Source organism: Globicephala melas, chromosome 7 (assembly GCF_963455315.2).
Source record: "Globicephala melas chromosome 7, mGloMel1.2, whole genome shotgun sequence".
In the NCBI taxonomy this organism is placed as follows: domain Eukaryota; kingdom Metazoa; phylum Chordata; class Mammalia; order Artiodactyla; family Delphinidae; genus Globicephala; species Globicephala melas.
Genome location: NC_083320.1, coordinates 13,910,735 through 13,919,542, shown reverse-complemented (window position 1 = coordinate 13,919,542; position 8,808 = coordinate 13,910,735). Strand labels below are relative to the sequence as shown.

At 38.7% G+C, this 8,808-nt stretch overlaps 1 non-coding gene across 1 annotated transcript; it reads right to left on the bottom strand.

Moving 5' to 3' along the window:
* Window positions 1-8,463: 8,463 nt before the first annotated feature.
* On the bottom strand, window positions 8,464-8,536 carry TRNAF-GAA (transfer RNA phenylalanine (anticodon GAA)). The gene has a single exon. It is a non-coding gene; the product is annotated as a tRNA-Phe (tRNA).
* Between the last annotated feature and the right edge of the window lie 272 nt (window positions 8,537-8,808).

The window sequence follows — 8,808 nt, the reverse complement described above, 5'->3', positions numbered from 1 at the left end:
GGAGCCACGGAGGAGAGCACAGCAACAGGGGTGCAGAGGGCAAAGCGGAGAGATTCCCACACAGAGGATCAGTGCATACCAGCACTCACCAGCCTGAGAGGCTCATCTGCTCACCTGCCAGGGTGGGTGGGGGCTGGGAGCTGAGGCTTGGGCTTTGGAGGTCAGACCCCAAGGAGAGGACTGGGGGTGGCTGCATGAACACAGCCTGAAGGGGGCTAGTGCACCATAGGTAGCAGGGAGGGAGTCCAGGAAAAAGTCTGGAACTGCTTAAGAGTCAAGAGACCATTGTTTCAGGGTGCATGAGGAGAGGTGATCCTTCCCTGTCTGCTGACAGAAGGCAGAGCACCACCTAAACAAGCTCCGGAGACAGGCGTGAGCGGCTATCAGCTCAGACCCTAGAGACGAGCATGAACTGCTAATGCTGCTGCTGCAGCCACTAAGAATCCTGTGTGGAAGCACAGGTCACTCTCCACACCTCCCCTCCTGGGAGCCTGTGCAGCCCACCACTGCCAGGGTCCCGTTATCCAGGGACAATTTCCCCGGGAGAATACATGGCTCACCTGAGGCTGTTGCAGCATCACGTTGACCTCTGCCACCGCAGGTTCACCCTGCATTCCAATTATAACTACTGTACCACGCCCTCCACACCCACCACTGGCATGAGTGAGCCAGAGCCCCCTAATCAGCCGCTGCTTTAACCCCATTCTGTCTGGGTGGGAACAGAAGCCTGAGGGCGACCTACACACAGAGGTGGGGCCAAATCCAAAGCTGAAACCCAAGAGCTGTGCGAAAAAAGAAGAGAAAGGGAAATCTCTCCCAGCAGCCTCAGGAGCAGCAGATGAAATCTCCACAATCAACTTGATGTACCATGCATCTGTGGAATACCTGAATAGACAACAAATCAACCCAAAATTGAGGCGGTGGATTTTGGGAGCAAATTTAGACAAGGGGTTTGCTCTCTGCGACTGACTTGTTTTTGATTTTTATGTTTACCTTAGTATAGATTTTATTGCTTGTTATAATTTGTGGATTTGTTTATTGCTTTGGTTGCTCTTTTATTATTACTTTTTTAATTTTAATAATATTTTTATTTTTCTATTTTAATTATTTTTCTTTTATTTTTTTTCTTTCATTTTTCTCTTTTTTCCTTTGAGCTGTGTGGCTGACAGGGTCTTGGTGCTCCAGCCTGGAGATTCTGCGGTGGGAGAGCCGAGTTCGGGACATTGGTCCACCAGAGACCTCCCAGCCCCACAAAATATCAATCAGCGAGAGCTCTGCCAGAGATCTCCTTCTCAATGCTAAGACCCAGCTCCACCCAATGGCCAGCAAGCTCCAATGCTGGACACCCCATGCCAAACAACTAGCAACACAGGAACACAACCCCACCCATTAGCAGAGAGGTTGCCCCAAATCATACTAAGTTCACAGACACACCAAAACACACCACCAGACACAGCCTTGCCCACCAGAAAGACAAGATACAGCCCCACCCACCAGAACACAGGCACTAGTCCCCTCCACTAGGAAGCCTACACAACCCACTGAACCAAACTTACCCACTGGGAGCAGACACCAAAAACAACAGGAACTATGAACCTGCAGCATGTGAAAGGAGACCCCAAACACAGTAAGTTAAGCAAAAAGGGAAGACAGAGAAATATGCAGCAGATGAAGGAGCAGGTAAAAATCCACCAGACCAAACAAATGAAGAAGAAATAGGCAGTCTACCTGAAAAAGAATTCAGAGTAATGATAGTAAAGATGATACAAAATCTTGGAAATAGAATGGAGAAAATACAAGAAACATTTAACAAGGACCTAGAAGAACTGAAGAGCAAACAAACAAGGACGAACAACACAATAAATAAAATTAAAAATTCTCTAGACGGAATCAGTAGCAGAATAACTGAGGCAGAAGAATGGATAAGTTACCTGGAAGATAAAATAGTGGAAATAACTACCGCAGAGCAGAATAAAGAAAGAAAAATGAAAAGAACTGAGGACAGTCTCAGAGACCTGGAGACAACAGTAAATGCACCAATATTTGAATTATAGGGGTCCCAGAAGAAGAAGAAGAGAAAAAGAAAGGGACTGAAAAAATATTTGAAGAGACTATAGTTGAAAACTTCCCTAATATGGGAAAAGAAATAGTCAGTCAAGTCCAGGAAGTTCAGAGAGTCCCATATAGGATAAATCCAAGGAGAAACATGACAAGACACATATTAATCAAACTATCAAAAATTAAATACAAAGAAAAAATATTAAAAGCAGCAAGGGAAAAGCAACAAATAACATACAAGGGAATCCCCATAAGGTTAACAGCTGATCTTTCAAAAGAAACTCTGAAAGCCAGAAGGGAGTGGCAGGACATATTTAAAGTGATGAAAGGGAAAAACCTACAACCCAAGATTACTCTACACAGCAAGGATCTCACTCAGATTCGATGGAGAAATTAAAACCTTTACAGACAAGCAAAAATTAAGAGAATTCAGCACCACCAAACCAACTTTACAACAAATGCTAAAGGAACTTCTCTAGGCAGGGCATGCAAAAGAAGGAAATGACCTACAAAAACAAACTCAAAACAATTAAGAAAATGGTAATAGGAACATACATATCGATAATTACCTTAAATGTAAATGGATTAAATGCTCCAACCAAAAGACATAGACTGTCTGAATGGATACAAAAACAAGACCCATATATATGCTGTCTACAAGAGACCCACTTCAGATCTAGGGACACATACATACGGAAAGTGAGGGGATGGAAAAAGATATTCCATGCAAATTGAAAACAAAAGAGAGCTGGAGTAGCAATTCTCATATCAGGCAAAAGTAGACCTTAAAATAAAGACTATTACGAGAGACAAAGAAGAACACTACATAATGATCAAGGGATCAATCCAAGAAGAAGATATAACAATTGTGAATACTTATGCACCCAACATAGGAGCACCTCAATACATAAGACAAATGCTAACAGCCATAATAGGGGAAATCAACAGCAACACAATAATAGTAGAGGACTTTAACATCCCACTTTCACCAATGAACAGATCATCCAAAATGAAAATAAATAAGGAAACACAAGCTTTAAATGATACATTAAACAAGATGGACTTAATTGATATTTATAGGACATTCCATCCAAAAACAACAGAATACACTTTCTTCTCAAGTGTTCATGGAACATTCTCTAGGATAGATCATATCTTGGGTCACAAATCAAGCCTTGGTAAATTTAAGAAAATTGAAATCGTATCAAGTACCTTTTCCACCACAACATTATGAGACTAGATATCGATTACAGGAAAAAAATCTGTAACAAATACAAATACAGGGAGTATAAACAATACACTACTAAATAACCAAGAGATCACTGAAGAAATCAAAGAGGAAATCAAAAAGTTCCTAGAAACAAATGACAATGAAAACACGATGACCCAAAACCTATGAGATGCAGCAAAAGCAGTTCTAAGAGGGAAGTTTACAGCAATACAATCCTACGTTAAGAAACAAGAAACATGTCAAATAAACAACCTAACCTTACACCTAAAGCAATTAAAGAAAGAAGAACAAAAAAAAACCCAAAGTTAGCAGAAGGAAAGAAATCATAAAGATCAGACCAGAAATAAATGAAAATGAAATGAAGGAAATGATAGTAAAGATCAATACAACTAAAAGCTGGTTCTTTGAGAAGATAAACAAAATTGATAAACCACTAGCCAGACTCATCAAGAAAAAAAGCGAGAAGACTCAAATCAACAGAATTAGAAATGAAAACAGTGAAGTAACAACTGACCCTGCAGAAACACAAAGAATCATGAGGATTACTACAAGCAGCTATATGCCACTAAAATGGACAACCTGGAAGAAATGGACAAATTCTTAGAAAAGCACAACCTTCTGAGACTAAACCAGGAAGAAATAGAAAATATAAACAGACCAATCACAAGCACTGAAATGGAAACTGTGATTAAAAACCTTCCAACTTATGTATGACTGATTCACTTTGTTATAAAGCAGAAACTAACACACCATTGTAAAGCAATTATACCCCAATAAAGATGTTAAAAAAAAAAAAAAAAAAAAACCTTCCAACAAACAAAAGCCCAGGACCAGATGGCTTCACAGAGAATTCTATCAAACATTTAGAAAAGAGCTAATGCCTATCCTTCTCAAACTCTTCCAAAATATAGCAGAGGGAAGAACACTCCCAAACTCATTCTACGAGGCCACCATAACCCTGACACCAAAACCAGACAAAGATGTCACAAAGAAAGAAAACTACAGGGCAATATCACTGATGAACATAGATGCAAAAATCCTCAACAAAATACTAGCAAACAGAATCCAACAGCACATTAAAAGGATCATACACCATGATCAAGTGAGATTTATCCAGGAACGCAAGGATTCTTCAATATACAAAAATCAATCAACATGATACACCACATTAACAAACTGAAGGATAAAAACCATATGATCATCTCAAGAGATGCAGAAAAAGCTTTTGTCAAAATTCAACACCCATTTATGATAAAAACTCTCCAGAAAGTAGGCATAGGGAGAACTTACCTCAACATAATAAAGGCCATATATGAGAAACCCACAGCCAACATTGTTCTCGATGGTGAAAAACTAAAACCATTTCCACTAAGATCAGGAGCAAGACAAGGTTGCCTACTCTCACCACTATTATTCAACATAGTTGTGGAAGTTTTATTCACAGCAATCAGAGAAGACAAAGAAATAAAAGGAATCCAAATCAGAAAAGAAGAAGTAAAGCTGTCACTGTTTGCAGATAACATGATACTATACATAGAGATGCCTAAAATTGCTACCAGAAAATGACTAGAGGTAATCAATGAATTTGGTAAAGTAGCAGGATACAAAATTAATGCATAGAAATCTCTTGCATTCCTATACACTAATGATCAAAAATCAGAAAGAAAAATTAAGAAACACTCCCACTTACCATTGCAACAAAAAGAATAAAATACCTAGGAATAAACCTACCTAAGGAGACAAAAGACCTGTATGCAGAAGACTATAAGACACTGATGAAAGAAATCAAAGAGGATACAAACAAATGGAGAGATATATCATGTCCTTGGATTGGAAGAATCAACATTGTGAAAATGACTATACTACCTAAAGGAATCTACAGATTCAATGCAATCCCTATCAAACTACCACTGACATTTTTAACAGAACTAGAACAAAAAATTTCACAATTTATATGGAAACACAGAAGATCCTGAATAGCAAAAACAATCTTAAGAAATAAAAATGGAGCTGGAGGAATCAGGCTCCCTGACTTCAGACTATAATACAAAGCCACAGTAATCAAGACAGTATGGTACTGGCACAAAAACAGAAATATAGATCAATGGAACAGGATAGAAAGCCCAGAGATAAACCACACACATATGGTCACCTTATCTTTGATAAAGGAGGCAAGAATATACAATGGAGAAAAGATAGCCTCTTCAATAAGTGGTGCTGGGAAAACTGGACAGCTACACGTAAAAGAATGAAATTGGAACACCTCCTAACACCATACACAAAAATAAACTCAAAATGAATTAAAGACCTAAATGTAATACCAGACACTATAAAACTCTTAGAGGAAAACATAGGAAGAACACTCTTTGACATAAATCACAGCAAGATCCTTTTTAACCCACCTCCTACAGAGATGGAAATTAAAACAAAAATAAACAAATGGGACCTTTGAAACTTAAAAGCTTTTGCACAGCAAAGGAAACCATAAATAAGATGAAAAGACAACCCTCAGAATGGGAGAAAATATTTGCAAATGAAGCAACTGACAAAGGATTAATCTCCAAAATATACAAGCAGCTCATGCAGCTCAACATCAAAAAAACAAACAACCCAATCCAAAAATGGGCAGAAGACCTAAATAGACATTTCTCCAAAGATATACAGATTGCCAACAAACACATGAAAGGATGCTCAACATCACTAATCATTAGAGAAATTCAGATCAAAACTACAATGAGGTATCACCTCACACCGGTCAGAATGGCCATCATCAAAAATCTACAAGCAATAAATGCTGGAGAGGGTGTGGATAAAAGGGAACCCTCTTGCACTACTGGTGGGAATGTTCATTGATACAGCCACTATGGAGAACAGTATGGAGGTTCCTTAAAAAATTAAAACTAGAACTACCATATGACCCAGCAATCCCACTACTGAGCATATACTCAGAGAAAACCATAATTCAAAAATACGCATGCACCCCAATGTTCACTGCAGCACTATTTACAATAGCCAGGTCATGGAAGCAACCTAAATGCCCATCAACAGATGAATGGATAAAGAAGATGTGGTACATATATACAATGGAATATTACTCAGCAATAAGAAGGAAAACTGGGTCATTTGCAGAGATGTGGGTGGATCTAGAGACTGTCATACAGAGTGAAGTAAGTCAGAAAGAGAAAAGCAAATACTGTAAACTAACACATATATATGGGAACTAAAAAAAAAAAATGGTTCTGATGAGCCTAGGGGCGGGACAGTAATAAAGATGCAGACATAGAGTATGGACTTGAGGACATGGGGAGGGGGAAGGGTAAGCTGGGATAAAGTGAGAGAGTGGCATGGACATATATACACTACCAAATGTAAAATAGATAGCTAGTGGGAAGCAGCTACGTAGCACAGGGAGATCAGCTCAGTGCTTTGTGACCACCTATAGGGGTGGGATACGGAGGGTGGGAGGGAGACACAAGAGGGAGGGGATATGGGGATATATGTATACATATAGCTGATTCACTTTGTTATACAGCAGAAAATAACACAACATTGTAAAGCAATTATACTCCAGTAAAGATGTTTAAATAAATAAATAAAAACAGATGAATAAAGAACATGTAATACATATACGCAATGGAATATTATTCAGCCATAAAAAATGAAATAATGTCATTGGCCGTAACATGGATGGACGTAGAGGTTATCATACTAAATGAAGTAAGTCAGACAAAGACAAATATCATACATCACTTGTATGTGGAATCTAAACAAAGTGATACAAATAAACTTATTTACAAAATAGAAAGAGACTCACAGACTTAGAAAGCAAACTTATGCTTACCAAAGGGGAAGTGTTGCGGAGAGGGATAAATTAGTAGTTTGGCTTTAACATACACACACTACTATATATAAACTAGATAATCAACAAGGACCTGCTGTATAGCACAGGGAACTCTACTCAATATCCTGTAATAACCTACATGGTAAAAGGATCAGAAAAAGAATAGATATATGTATACGTATAACTAAATCACTTTGCTGTACACCTGAAACTAACACAACAGTGTCAATCACCTATACTCCAATATAAAATAAAAATTATAAAAAAAAGAAGTGGTACTCACCTCTTTAGATTAAACAAAGTGATTGGGGACAGGTCATGGAGAGGGTACCCTGAAGTAGCAGGGGCCTCTAAAAAATGGTCGTCTGCTTTACTGTGGAAAAATCTGTCCCCAAGAGCCACTGTCATTACAGAAGGAAAGTTTGTTGACAACTTGGGCTCCCTCCTGAAATCCCCCTCACAGTAGATAGCATTGGACAAGGGGCAAGACACAATAATCAAGAAGAGCCCTATCACTCAGCATCTTAGAAAAACACAAGTGTTGGGTCACAAACTATCAGCAAGTATTTGTGGTAAGGAGACTTTTCACATCTAACTTTTCTAAACTTCTTCTAGGTTACAAACCTAAAATTTGATGATACCCCTGACATTCTCCCCAGGGAAATGTCCACGTGAACACTCAAATTTACATTCAGTTTCAGAGACTTTAAAGACCTCCTACTGCCTATGGATGCCAGGTAAGAACCTTTGGAATCGAAGCTAAATCCCTTCACAGAAATTAAAACATGGTGGGAAAATAGCCATTCACATCTACCATATAAAACAAGGAATTGTTAATACAGAGTGTACAGGGGAATGATGGCCTTTAACACTACCTTGTTAGTTTGAGGAGTAAAGGGTCCTTAGAAACAATTCACATCTCATAGCTCTAGCTTGCAAAGTTCTTAGACAACAGAAATAATAATGATAGTCAAAGCAAAGGTCATTTTGCACCAACCACATGCCAGGCCTCTGGCACCAAACTGTTCATTTATTTAACAAGTAGTTATCAAGAATTTTAGTGGTCATTTTAAATAAGTTAATACACAGAGAAAGCTTAAAGGATAGCTTGACATACAGCAAGTACTCAAGATAAGTTAGCTATTATTATTACAGTCAGGAAGTACTAAGGTATTGGGGGTTTAGTAAAAAGGCCCACCAGGGCACCTGACACCACCCCTCCCTGAGAAGTCATTGACCCACTCAAAACATAATAACCAAATATTCCCCTTAAAGCTTATATTTTGGTTAAGACTGCCAGGAAACTATATTTAGTGCAAAAACCCAAAACTACTGCTGAAACCCGGGATCGAACCAGGGACCTTTAGATCTTCAGTCTAACGCTCTCCCAACTGAGCTATTTCAGCTTGTTCAGGTGACTTCTCCTGAATAACTATAATGGAATAATACTTGTTTTATAATAAAAAAAATCAATACTCAGAGTCAGCTGGAGGTAGGCATTTAACAAATCTTCAGAGATGATGAGGTAAGTTCCCTGTTTACAAGCTAGATGTAATAAATAATTTCACCCTTCTCAGTTCTGTGTTTAACTGCCCTGAAATCTGTTCTTTCAGTTTAAAAATAAATCATGGGGCTTCCCTGGTTGCGCAGTGGTTGAGAGTCCGCCTGCCGATGCAGG